The sequence below is a fragment of the Piliocolobus tephrosceles genome, chromosome 1, assembly GCF_002776525.5.
Source record: "Piliocolobus tephrosceles isolate RC106 chromosome 1, ASM277652v3, whole genome shotgun sequence".
NCBI classification, from domain to species: Eukaryota; Metazoa; Chordata; class Mammalia; order Primates; family Cercopithecidae; genus Piliocolobus; species Piliocolobus tephrosceles.
The window spans coordinates 143,046,933-143,060,089 of NC_045434.1; the positions used below are offsets into that span (position 1 = coordinate 143,046,933).

Genomic DNA, 13,157 nt, shown 5'->3' on the forward strand with positions numbered 1-13,157 from the left:
CTGCATATGTAAATTCAGAACTGAACCTGATAAATAAGGAAGGTAAGGCAGATATGTAAGTGTAATGAAGGGTTCCTGTTTGCATCTCAGGTAGTTTGCCCGTTCACTGTGATGTTAAATAAAAACCTTAGCTTTAAATATTGACATATGAAGAGTTATTATCCAGTAAGGGCTGTGTGTTATACAAGCAATTTTGTTTTAGTTCTGGGGGCATTTGGCATAAGGACCCTTCACTATTATCTGCAGCTGGAGGATGCACAGCTGGAATGGCAATTGATTTCTTATTTGTAAAACACCCATGAATTTCACCACAGGCCTTCTACCAACATGGAAGCATCTGTGAATCAAACTGTTCCCCAGCTGTTCGTCCACTCCTTGCAGGTTATTACAATATAAAGCCCCTATTAGTACTTCCGGTTACACTACACTCTTGATGGGTCCATACAAAATCATTCCTCTTACACTACAGTTTAGTGCATGAAACCCCACAAAGATAAATCCCTTAGGATTCTAAAAACAAATAACACTCATGTCTTTTTGGAGGGTTTGGGGGGCAACTCTCCACATTTTTATTTGACCCCTTTTTAGTTTCCTAGGTTTCTGCAAAAGGTCCTCCCTTCTAGGCAGATACACCCTTGGTGCTTTCCCACACAAAGAATAGAGAAAATTTCTGTGAACACAGGACTTAAATGCTAAGTAGAGTAAAAACAAATGCCAGAACGAAGTTGTTTCAGGCCTTATCTTCAAAAGCGCAATTGCTTCAGGACCCCTTAACAAATAGTTTTTCTTATTAAGGCTCTGGAAATTTTAATTTCTTTAACAGCAGCACACTTATTTTAGGTTTTAATTAAAAGCTTTGAGTTATAAGAATTTCTATCATTGTACCACTGTACTTTTATTTAAAAACAAATTGCATTTATAAATCACTTGGTAAAGGCTATAAATCACTTGTTTAAGCTTTACTTCAGGAAAAGAAAAAAGAGTAGCTTTTCATATTAAAAGTAAAACAATAACCTGTAATGTTTAAATTTGCAAGAAATATTTATTTTAACTTAAACATCAACTAATGATTATGGTAAATGAATAATTATAAGGCTTGGTATTCAACAAAGTTGGAAGTTTTGCAAGTGTTAATGGAAAGCATACAAGGATTTGTTGTTTTAAAATTTAGGTATCATCGATGATTATATTTTGTTTTATTCCTCCAAAATTTTATTAAGATCATGCTAACCATCGTAATTCATGAGCTCTCTTAGCAGTAGCATGCTATTTCTTCCACATCATCAAATCTAGAATTTCTTAACATCAAATTGTGTGTTGTTTCCAGTACCTAATGTCTGTGTTTCTCTGGATTTATGTTTCTTTAAATCTAAAGAATATAGGCTCGGTTCAATAAGAGTATGGTCACGTGAGTATAATTTGTAATAGCTTAAATATAATATTACATCAATCATTAACAAAACATATTATCAATAGAGTTTCACTTATGTGTGGATTTTTCATTTTCATTTAGATTTTCATGTTTTTTGAAATTTCAGATATCTCATCTTCAGATTTTAGATATTAGATTTGTTTGTATTCATAAATGAACATAAATATAATATCCTTTTGAAAATAAAATTTCTAGTATATAGGCCACTTTCAAATAGAAAATAATATATTTGACTCTGTATCTGAAGAAAGAGAATATGTCAAATATCCCCTGCCTACTCGCATTAAAAGAAATACATTACCAATTCATTAGTAGTAGAGTAATTGGCAATGTGTATTACACATGCAGGTGGTAAGGGCTAGCAAACTAAGTTGTTCCGCAGGCTGAGCTCATCTGGTCTGTGGCCGGGTTACCCACACTAAGCAATATTTCTCCAAAGAAGTAACCATTCTTTTTCCTCATTTACTATGCCTCTCCATATTATTGCTTTACCCACCTCCTTCAAAAAACCAGTCACCACTGAGACACTTACTGGACACTGTCTTCTATCCACCTACTTATGATCACAGGTAACTTCTCCATAATTCATGACAATTTTGCCACATTGGTAAAGCTCATGACTGACACATGGTCTCATATTAGGTCTTCTGTCTGTCTAGAATGTTTTTCCCTATATAGTGGTTTTTTTTTTTTTTTTTTTTTTTTTTTTTTTTTTTTTTTTTTTTTTTTGGTGGTCATGATCACTTCTTGTCATGTTAAAGTACCAGTAAAGCCTTTCCTAACTATCCAGTATATTAGTCTTCCACCATCATTTTCTGCAGAAAGTAGGATTCCCATTTGTCTGAAATGTTCATCAAAGAGTAGCATAAATGAGTTATAATTGCATCTTTCTCACACCTAAGAGATATGTAGGCAGTTGGTAAAGCTAACTCAAGGCCCTTGTCCTGTCTTTTTCACATTCACAGTGTGGCCACCCAGCATCAGACATCACTTCCACATTCTAGTCAGGAGGAAGTAAACAGCAAAGAAGGGGATATACCTGTGAAAGGAATGAAACTCTCCCAGAAATGTCAAGTCTTCTCACATGTTATTATTCAGAACTGCATCACATTGCCACAAGGAACACTTACAAATAGAATTTTTTTGCCACACTGAACAACGGCGATATTCTATTAGCAATAAAAGATGGATAATGAATAGGCATCCAGCAGCATTTGTCAAATTTTCATAAACATCTTTTTGTAGTATTTGCTGGCCTTACTTTGTTATTTTATTTCTTTATATGTTTATGTAGTTAATGTCCTCTTACTAAAAGGTGAGCTCTAGAAGATAAGAAGCCCTATCTCTCTTGTTTGTTTCTGCACCTCTAGAATCTAGAAAACTCTCTGGCACATAGTGTATGCTTCATAAATATTTTCATAGTAAAGGAGTATCGGGTTAATTAAAGTTTAAATGGCAACTTTGCCTTATGTATTCCAAACTTATTAAACAAATATTTTCTGTCTTAAATTGTCACAGAAAATGTCTTCACTATTTTCAGGTAATTGTATAATGATTATTTATTATTCTAAAGAATTGTTGCATAGAATCAGGGATTGCAAATATTTAATCAGTCATTACCTTTTTTGATTTTCAAGAATTCTAATACTTAAAGTTGAACATATTATTTTCCATAAAGCTAATTTCTCTACACACTTCTATTCCCTCTTTCAATCTCCTCCACAAACAACAGAAATGTAGGAAGCAACATATTTTTGAACAAATACTATATGCTAAAAACTCAGCGAGATATCACATATATAAATATTTTGAAGACTAAGAAAGTCACTAGTTTAATCAAGCTCTTTAATGTTATAAATGAATGAAGGATTACTATTTTTGGCTTTATAAAGTCTCATAATTTAATTTCTAAATTCTATTATTTTATAAACGGAAGTCTCCTTTATTTAAATTAAGAGGACTAGGCTACTTATTTTGTTTTGGAGAGTACATGTGCAGGGTTTTTACATTAATACATTGAGTAATGCTGAGGTTTGGGCTTCCCATGGATCTATTAACCAAATGGTAAACGTATACCCAAAAAGTAGTTTTTCAAACCTTACCCCCTACCACTGTACCCCCTTTTGGGATTCCCAGTGTCTATTATTTCCATCTCTATGTCTATGTGTACCCATTGTTTAGTTTTCACTTGTAAAGTGAGAACCTGCGGTATTTCATTTTTTGTTTCTGACTTATTTCACTTAGGATGATGGTCTCAAGCTCCATATATGTTGCTGCAAAAGACAGAATTTCATTCATTTTTATGGCTGCATAGTATTCCATGGCATACATATACCACATTTGTTTATCCAGTCAACCACTAATAGACCCTTAGGTTGATTCCATGATTTTGATTGTGAATTGTGTTGTGATAAACATACAAGTGCAGGTGTCTCTTTGATGAAACAATTTCTTTTCCTTTGGATAGATATTGAGTAGTGGGATTGCTGGGTTGAAGGTAGTTCTATATTTATTTCTCTGTGAAATCTCCAAACTGTTTTCTATAAAGGTTGGACTAATTTACATTCCCACCAACAGTGTATAAAGTCCTCTGTTTTCTCCACATCCTTGCCAATATCTGTTATTTTTTGACTTTTTAAAAATAGTCAATCTGACTGGTCTGAAATAGAATCTCATTGTGATTTTAATCTGCATTTCTCTGATGATTAGTTATGTTGAACACTTTTTAATATGTTTGTTGTCCTCTTGTATGTCTTATTTTGAGAAGTGTCTGTTCATGTCCTTTGCCCACTTCTTAATTGGGTTATTTGTTTGGTTTTTTTAAATTTGTTTAAGTTCCTTATAGATTCTGGATATTAGTCTTTGTCAGATGCACTGTTTGCATTTTTTTCTCCCATTCTGTAGGTTGTCAGTTTACTCTGACTATTTTTTTTTAATGTGCCGAAGTTTAGTTTAATTAGGTCTCATTTAACCACTTTTATTGTTGCATTTGCCTTTAACCTTAGTTATAAATTCTTTGCCTTGGCCAATATCTAGAAGAGTTCTTCTTAGATTTTCTTCTAGGAATTGTATAGTCTCATGTCTTATATTTAAGTCTTCAGTCTATCTTGAGTTAATATTTGTATATGGTGAGAGGTAGGGGTCCATTTTTACTGCATATGGCTAGCCAGCTTTCTCGATGTCATTTATTGAACAGGTTATTCATTTCGCATTGTTTATTTTTGTAAACTTTGTCAACAATCGGTCAGTTGTAGGTGTGTGGCTTTATGTCTGAGTTCTCTATTCTGTTCCATTGATCTGTGTGTCTTCTTTTGTACCAATACCATGCTGTTTTGGTTACTACAGCCTTGTCATATAGTTTGAAGTCAGGTAATGTGATGCCTCTGGCTTACTAAAGATATTTGTCAGGTCAAGGAGTCTTTTGATGAAAGCTTTAGGGTCTTTTACATATAAGATCATGCCGTCAGCAAACAGAGACACTTTTACTTCCTCTTTTTCGATTTGGTTGTCTTTTCTTTCTTTTCATTGTCAGATTTTTCTGGTTAAGACTTCCAGTACCATGGTTAAATAGGAGTGGTGAGAGTAGACATCCTTGGCTGGCTGAAGTTCTGAGGAATGCTTTCAATGTTTCACCATTCAGTATCATGTTGGCTGCAGGTTTATCTTACAGTATGTTCCTTCAATGCCTAGTTACTTGAGAGTTTTTATTATGAAGGCTACTAGATTTTATGGAATACTTTTCCTGCGTCTATTGAGATGATATGATTTTCGTTTTTAATTTTGTTTATGTGGTGAATCACATTTATTGACTTGCAGATGTTGAACCATTCCTATATTCTTGGGATGAAACCTACTTGATCATGATGAATTATCTTTTTTCTGTGCTCTTGGATTCAGTTTGCTAGTATTTTCTTGAGGATGTTTGTGTCTATATTCCTCAAGGATATTAACCTGTAGTTTTCTTTTTTTGTTGTATCCTTGTCAAATTTTGGTAACAGGGTGATACTAGTTTTGTAGAGTGAGTTAGAAAGGAATCCCTACTCCCTGATTTCCTGGAATACTTTCAGTAAGACTGCTACCAGCTCTTCTTTATATGTCTGATAGAATTCCACTGAGAATCCATCCGATCCTCAACAATTTTTGGTTGGTAGGTTTTTCATTATTGATTTGATATTATAAATCATTATTGCTTGCACAAGATTTCAATTTCTTCCTGATTCAATCTTGGGAGTTACATTTTCGGTTATTTATCAGTTTCCTCTAGGTTTTCTAGTTTGTATACATAGAGGTGTTCGTAGTAGTCTCTGAGAATCTTTTATATGTTTGCAATATCAATTGCCGTGAGACGTTTGTCATTTCTGATTGTACTTATTTGATTCTTTCTCTTTTTTTCTTGGTTTATCTAACTAGCATTCTATTTATTTTGTTTAATCTTTCAAGGAACCAACGTTTTTGTTTCATTGAGCCTTCATTGGTTGTTTTATAAATTTTAAAATCAATTTAATTTAGTTCCACTCTGATCTTTTTTATTTATTTTCTTCTGCTAGCTTAGTATTTTGTTTGCTCTTGTTTTTCTAGTTCCTTGAGGTAAGGCATTCATTTGTTAATTTAAGATATTTGTACCTTTTTGATCAGGCATTTGGCACTATGAACTATCATCTTAACACTGCTTTTGCTGTATGCCAGAGGATTTTGTATGTTGTATCTCTATGTTCATTTGAAATTTTTTTTTTGATTTCTACCTTAATTTCTTTGATTCCCTCAAAGTCATTCAGGAGCAAGTTGTTTAGTTTCCATGTACTTGTGTAATTTCAATTTAATGTTGTTGAAGTGAACCCTATGTCATTATATAACATGCTTCTGTGTGTGTGTGTGTGTGTGTTGTTCTGTTTATCATTGTGGGTTTAAAGTCTGTTTTATCTATTACAAGAAATGCTAACCTCTGCTCTCTTTTGTTTTTCTTTTGTGTGATGTATCTTTTTCCACCCCTTTACTTTGAACCTCTGGTGTCAGTACATGTTAGGTGCATCTCCTAAAGGCAGCAGATGGTTCGGTCTCATTTTTAAAATTTAATTTGTTTAATCTGTAACTTTTAAGTGGAGAATTTACATCAGTTATGTTCGATATTAATATTTATATGTTATATGTAAGGCTTTGTGTCATCATGTTTTTAGCTAGTTACTTTGTAGTGCTTATTTAATTGCTTTGTAGGATTGGTAAATTTGTACTTACATGTTCCTTTATGGTAGCAAGTGTTATCCTTTTGTTTTCATGTTTAGAACTCCTTTGAGCCTTTCTTGTAGGTTCAGTCTAGTGGTGACAAACTTTTCTAGCATCTATCCTCTAGCTTGTCTGGGAAAGGCTGTTTCTCCTTCATTTATAAAGTTCAGTTTAGCAGCATATGAACTGGTTTATAAGGTTTCTGCTGAGAAGAACCTCTATGCTGTCAGTCTGATGGAATTTCCTTTATAGATTTGACCTTCCATAGCTGTCTTTAAGATCTTTTCTTTAGCATTGACCTTGGATAGCTTGATGACTATGAATATGCTTTGGTGATGTTCATCTTGTGTAGTATCTAATAGGTGTTCTCTAAATTTCCTATATCCGGATTTTTACGTTTGTAACTGCGTTAAAAAAACTCTAAATTATTCTCTCAAATATGTTTTCCAAGTTGTTTTTTTTTTTTCTTCTCTCTCAGGAATGCCAATAAGTCATAGATTTGGTTGGTTTACATAATCCCATATTTCTCAAAGGCTTTGTTTTTTCAAACTTTTTTTTTGTCTGACTGTGTTAATTTGAAAGACTAGTTTTCAAGCTCTGAATTATTTTCTTTCAGTTGGTCTAGTCTATTTTTGAAACTTTCTATTGTGTTTTGCAATTCTTTTAGTGAATTTTTAAATTCCACAGTTCTATTATATATGCATATATATATATATATCTCCATACATATTTATAGCCATTTATATATATATGAAGCTATATACATATATCTCTCTATATATCTATATCTATATATATCTATATATATCTCTCCAAATTGCTGTAATAATATGTAGCCATCTCATCTCTCATATCTTGAATAAATTTTTGGTTTTGTTGTATTGGTTTTCAACTTTCTCTTGTATCTCATTGAGTTTCGTTGCAACCTGTATTTTGAATTCTTTATCTGTTATTTCAGAATTTTCATTCCTGTTAGGATCTATTGCTAGAGAGCTATTGTGATCCTTTGAAGGTGTCAAAACACTCTTTTTGTACTGCTGGAGATCTTGTAATGATGCCTTCTCATGTGAAAGAGTTGTTGCTTCTTGTTTTTGAATTTGCTATCATTTGTACGAGACTTTTAAATGTTTCATTCTTTTTTTTTCTTGAGGGTATGACTGTGGTGTATGTTGCATACGATCATTTGGCTTCATTTCTGGTTGTTTTCAGAGGGCCAAGGCTCTGTATGAGTTCCTTCGTTGTGGATAGAATTTCTGTGGTGGTTTACTCAAATATTGCTTATTGTTCAAGTGTTTTTAGAAAGATGCCATGTTAAATAAGTATAACTGGGGATGTTAGTAACACTTTTATAACATAATCACCTATATGTAGAATGAGAAAGTTTCTGGATTTCTAGCACCTAACATTAAATTTCATCCTTTCTAAAAGTAGGCCATCTAGGAAATGGTTACTTTTGAATTCCCTGACCTTTCATATTTTTGAATGCAAAGGAAATCTGTTAGTTGTTTGACTGTTTTTCAGTTTGCTCGAGACTTAAATTGAGCATCCAATGCCATTTACTGATTCTCACTACTTGGAAAGAAAATTTCCAGAGAATAAAGATAGCGTAATTTCCATGAATTCTCTGGTAGTTTCTTTACAGAAAAATCAGAAAATGGATGTAATTATTACTATATTCCCATTACTAAGTAATAATTATTGACACATATTACTTTAAATTATCCAGCAATTTCTTTTCCGGTGAGAGAATTGAGGAACTGAAAACTATTGCTTTGCCACATTACTCAGAATCACAAAATTGGCTTTAAAATGGTGTTAAAACTACACTCCAAGTTTCCTGACTCCTAAGCTTGTGTTTAGACCGTTTCTTTACTAGGGTGCCTAATAGATGGACAATTGAAAAAGGTCATTAATTATTTTTTTTTTCAGGACAATAGGGTGTCATTTAAATACCCAGAAAGAAACAACTTGCCCACTGTTATACTGATTCCCTGAAAGACTTCAAAGGATGAAGAGTTTACAACCACAGTATTCAATAGGCCTTGGGTCAGTGTAGAATCAGAGTTACCTTTATGTTTTAAAATAAATTTGACTTTAATTAAATTTATGTATTTGTTTCTTTGTTGTCTGCTTAGAAGACCAGGCAAATCATTGTAAGTTTGTGTTCTCCACTCACTTAACCATTTATCTGTAAGAATTACCTAGCTGGGAATGCTAGCCCTTCACGCGATTGGTCCTCCTTGGTTGAGTCGCCGCCCTCGCTGCCACACCGTGGACGCCCCGAGGCAGGTGGTCAACTTCGGGTCTGGTCCCGTCAAGCTGTCTCACTCAGTGTTGTTAGAGATAAAAAAGGAATTGCTGGACTACAAAGGAGCTGGCATTAGTGTTCTTGAAATGAATCACAGGTCATCAGATTTTGCCAAGATTACTAACAATACAGAGAATCTTGTGCGGGAATTGCTAGCCGTTCCAGACGACTGTAAGGTGATTTTTGTGCAAGGAGGTGGGTCCGGCCAGTTAGGTGCTGTCCCCTTAAAACTGATTGGCTTGAAAGCAGAAAGGTGTGCGGACTATGTGGTGACAGGAGCTTGGTCAGCTAAGGGTTGCAGAAGAAGCCAAGAAGTTTGAGACTATAAATATCGTTCACCCGAAACTTGGGAGTTACACAAAAATTCCAGATCCAAGCACCTGGAACCTCAATCCGGATGCCTCTTACGTGTATTACTGAGCAAATGAGACAGTGCATGGTGGGGAGTTTAACTTTATACCCCGTGTCAAGGGAGCAGTACTGGTTTGTGTCATGTCCTCAAATTTCTTGTCCAAGCCAGTGGATGTTTCCAAGTTTGGTGTGATTTTTGCAGGTGCTCAGAAGAATGTTGGCTCAACTGGGGTCACCGTGGTAATTGTCTGTGATGACCTGCTGGAGTTTGTCCTCTGAGAGTGTCCCTCAGTCTTGGAATACGAGGTGCAGGCTGGAAACAGCTCCTTGTACAACACGCCTCCATGTTTCAGCATCTACATCATGGTCTTGGTCCTGGAGAAGATTAAAAACAATGGAGGTGCCGCAGCCATGGAGAAGCTTACCTCCATCAAATCTCAAATGATTTATGAGATTATTGATAATTCTCAAGGATTCCAGTGGAGCCCCAAAGTAGAAGCAAGATTAATATTCCAGCCCTCATTGGCGATACCAAAGGAGATGATGCTTTAGAAGAAACATTTCTTGATAAAACTCTTGAACTCAATATGTTGTCCTTGAAAGGGCATAGGTCTGTGGGACGCACTCTGGCCTCTCTGTATAATGCTGTCACGATTGAAGATGTTCAGAAGCTGGCCGCCTTCATGAAAAATTTTTTGGAGATGCATCAGCTATGAACACATCCTAACCAGGATATACTCTGTTCTCGAACATACAAAGTTTAAAGCAACCTGGGGATGGCTACAAAAAGTTAACAAACAGAGTATTTTTCTCAAATGAACATGTTTATTGTAGATTCTTTTTTGGGAAAGAACAACAGCAAAACATCTACAGCTCTGTAAAGCTGGTGGGACCTAATGTTCACCTTAATTCTGACTTGAACTGGAAGCATTTAAAAAAATCTTTTCGTTGCTTTTCTAACAAATTCCCGCTTATTTTGCCTTTGTTGCTACTTTTTCTAGTTAGATTTCAAACTTGCTTGTAGACTTAATAATGCAAGTTGCAATTAATTATTTCTGGAGTCATGGGAACACACAGCATAGAGGGTAGGTGGGGCCCTCTAGGTGCTGAATCTAAACATCTGTGGGGTCTCCTGGGTTCAGCGGCTGTTGATTCAAGGTCACCATTGACCATTGGAGGAGTAGTTTAATAGTACCGGGCAAAGGGCAAACTGTAGATCAATCATTATACTGTTATTACAAGAGAAGTGACATACTTTATGTATGTTTATATTAGCATGGTCTGTTTTTAAAACCATATACCTTACATTTCTATACATTTATATTTCTAATAATACAGTTATCACTGATACATGTAGAACTTTTAGAATTTATTAAATCCTTGACCTCCTGCATTATAGCATTCCTTTAGCAACAGTTGCACCCTGTCCCCAGTCTTCTTCCTCCTCTTTTTAAGCTCCTTTATGACAAAGATGTAGACGTTCTTGATTCATTCTTACCGTTCTTTCCATAGGTAGAAGAGAAAGTTGATTGGTTGGTTGTTTTTCAATTATGCCATTAAACTAAACATTTCTGTTAAATTACCTTATCCTTTGTTCTCTTGACTGTTTTCTTTGTAATGTTTGATGACGAGAGTGATACTTTGCTGAAAAGTCTTTTCCCTATTGTTTATCTATTGTCAGTATTTTATGGTGAATATGTGAAGAACATAAAAGTCCTAAAACATCTAAAAAAATATCTAGGATGGAATAAGATGGAAATGATAGTAATGAAAAATAAAGTTGCAGTTACAGTTTAGAGTTTTTCTACTTTAAATTGCATTATGTACCTACTAATGAAGACTAAGAAGTTTATTTCAATATTAAAACCGTCCCCATAAATAATGAAATAGGAACGCCTGATAGTATAGCTAATAGTACGTAAGGATATTTTTATATATTTACTTTTAAAAATCAAAATGTATATCTTAATTCAGTTTTGGTATCAAATGGCTCATTGCAGTCATTTAGATTCTTCAAGGTAAATTTTACTTGGTGCTGATAGAAATTTTATTCATGATTTGCTAATAGCAAAAGAAAAAAAGCTGATTTTTTTTTTCTTGCATGTGACAAAAGCAAAAAAAAAATACAATAAAATGTCTCTGCATTTGTTAAAAGGCTGAGAAGAATTTGGAATGATAGTATTACTAAGAATACAGAGTCTATAATTATCACTTGCTAGCTCCAAAATACAAATTTTTCAAGAGTTTTATTTGCAAATTATATTTCTCTGATTCAAGAAATATGCAAGAGAATAGAAAAGAAGAAAGAGGGAGAGAAAAAAGAGAGAGGGAGAGAGAGTGAGAGAAAAAGAAAGAGTGAGTGAGGAGGAGGGGGAGGAGAAACAATACGGTGGAGGTAGAGGAGATGGTAACCAGGGAAAACACAATGTCTCCTAATGCTACGTTCTTCTCTGGCTAAAAGATAAGAAAGAATAAAGAAAGAATTATTATGTAGTCTTAAAGAATTATTTCCAATGTGTTTTGCATGTAACACATAACATGTAACTACTGTTAATTGAAGATTCCTATCCCTTCCTCTTCCCCTCCCTCTCTCATATCACTTTCTCTTTCTCTGGGTTTCTCTTTCTGTTCTTTGAATATTTCCATTTCCTTTCTTTCTGACTGAATGCAGTCTATTCACCTGAATTACAATGTCATGCTGACTTAAGTCTTTTCTCTCCTTTATCTTTCTTTATCTTTTTCTATCTTTTCACTTTATCTACAGTGAAAAAAAATCACTGTACCATAGAAAATCCAAATTAAAGTAAGAAATTCATGAGGCATAAGTGATTCTGATTATTTTCACCAATATATAGTGGGCTCTTTTTAAGCTATGGAGGATCTTTTGAAGGACAGTGGAATATTTATCTTGCAGACAGATTGATAGTAGAACTGAAATAGTAATGAGAACAGTTTATATCAGAACATGTACAATTAAATTTGGTTAAAAATTTGTAGGTTACATGGAAAATATTTCCTTCTTGTTAAAAAGTGTATAATATTTTAAGAACATGAAGTTTCTTATTACAGCATTTCAGGTTTGAGAGAAGATTAAAGAATATTGATATATCTAACTTTGAGAATCTAACTTTCATTTTCTTTTGAAATTCTTTCAGTATTATAACACTTATGTTTATTATTTCCTTATGAAACATTTCTGAAACATCTGCTGAGTTTTCAATATTAAGAGATATTAATATTACAAGAAATGTATCGTATATTCTTGAGGTAACATTAAGAGCTGCTTCTTATTACTAAATGTTTATAACTTATTATTTGTAAATATTCATTCAAATATACAAAAAATATGTCCCTATGAATAAAATGAATACTTTCTATGTATTTGAAAATTACGTTTTAAATTATTCTTATGTAGCACATTTACCAAATGTATTTCACTTATTATATGCAGAGGATAATTGAAAGTCATTTGGTGTTGTTTTTATTCAAACATGATAGGTACAGAAAATAAATGCCATTCAAACTGTTTGATTCTTCCATTTTAACTTCGAGAAGAAATTGAAGTTGCTTAAAATTTTTTTTCTGGACATATTGCAGCTAAAGTTCTTCAACTTATGCTTTTAGTTTGCAAACATTGAGGGAAATTGCCCAGAAATATTCAGCTAGCTGAATAAATTAAGACCTAATGTGCTTGAAGAAAGATGTTTTGAGAGTATCCTTTTGGGGTGATGTTCTCACCAATTTACATGCAAGAGTGAATTTGTATCATTTAAACTAATTTTCAAAATGTTTGACAAAGACCAGCATTATCTTCTTCTCAGAAACCTCCTCTAAAAGTAGTCACAT

The 13,157-nt window shown here is 33.7% G+C and overlaps 1 pseudogene; it reads left to right on the plus strand.

Moving 5' to 3' along the window:
• Window positions 1-8,863: 8,863 nt before the first annotated feature.
• LOC111539323 lies at window positions 8,864-10,027 on the plus strand (annotated as a pseudogene).
• The last annotated feature ends 3,130 nt before the right edge of the window (window positions 10,028-13,157 follow it).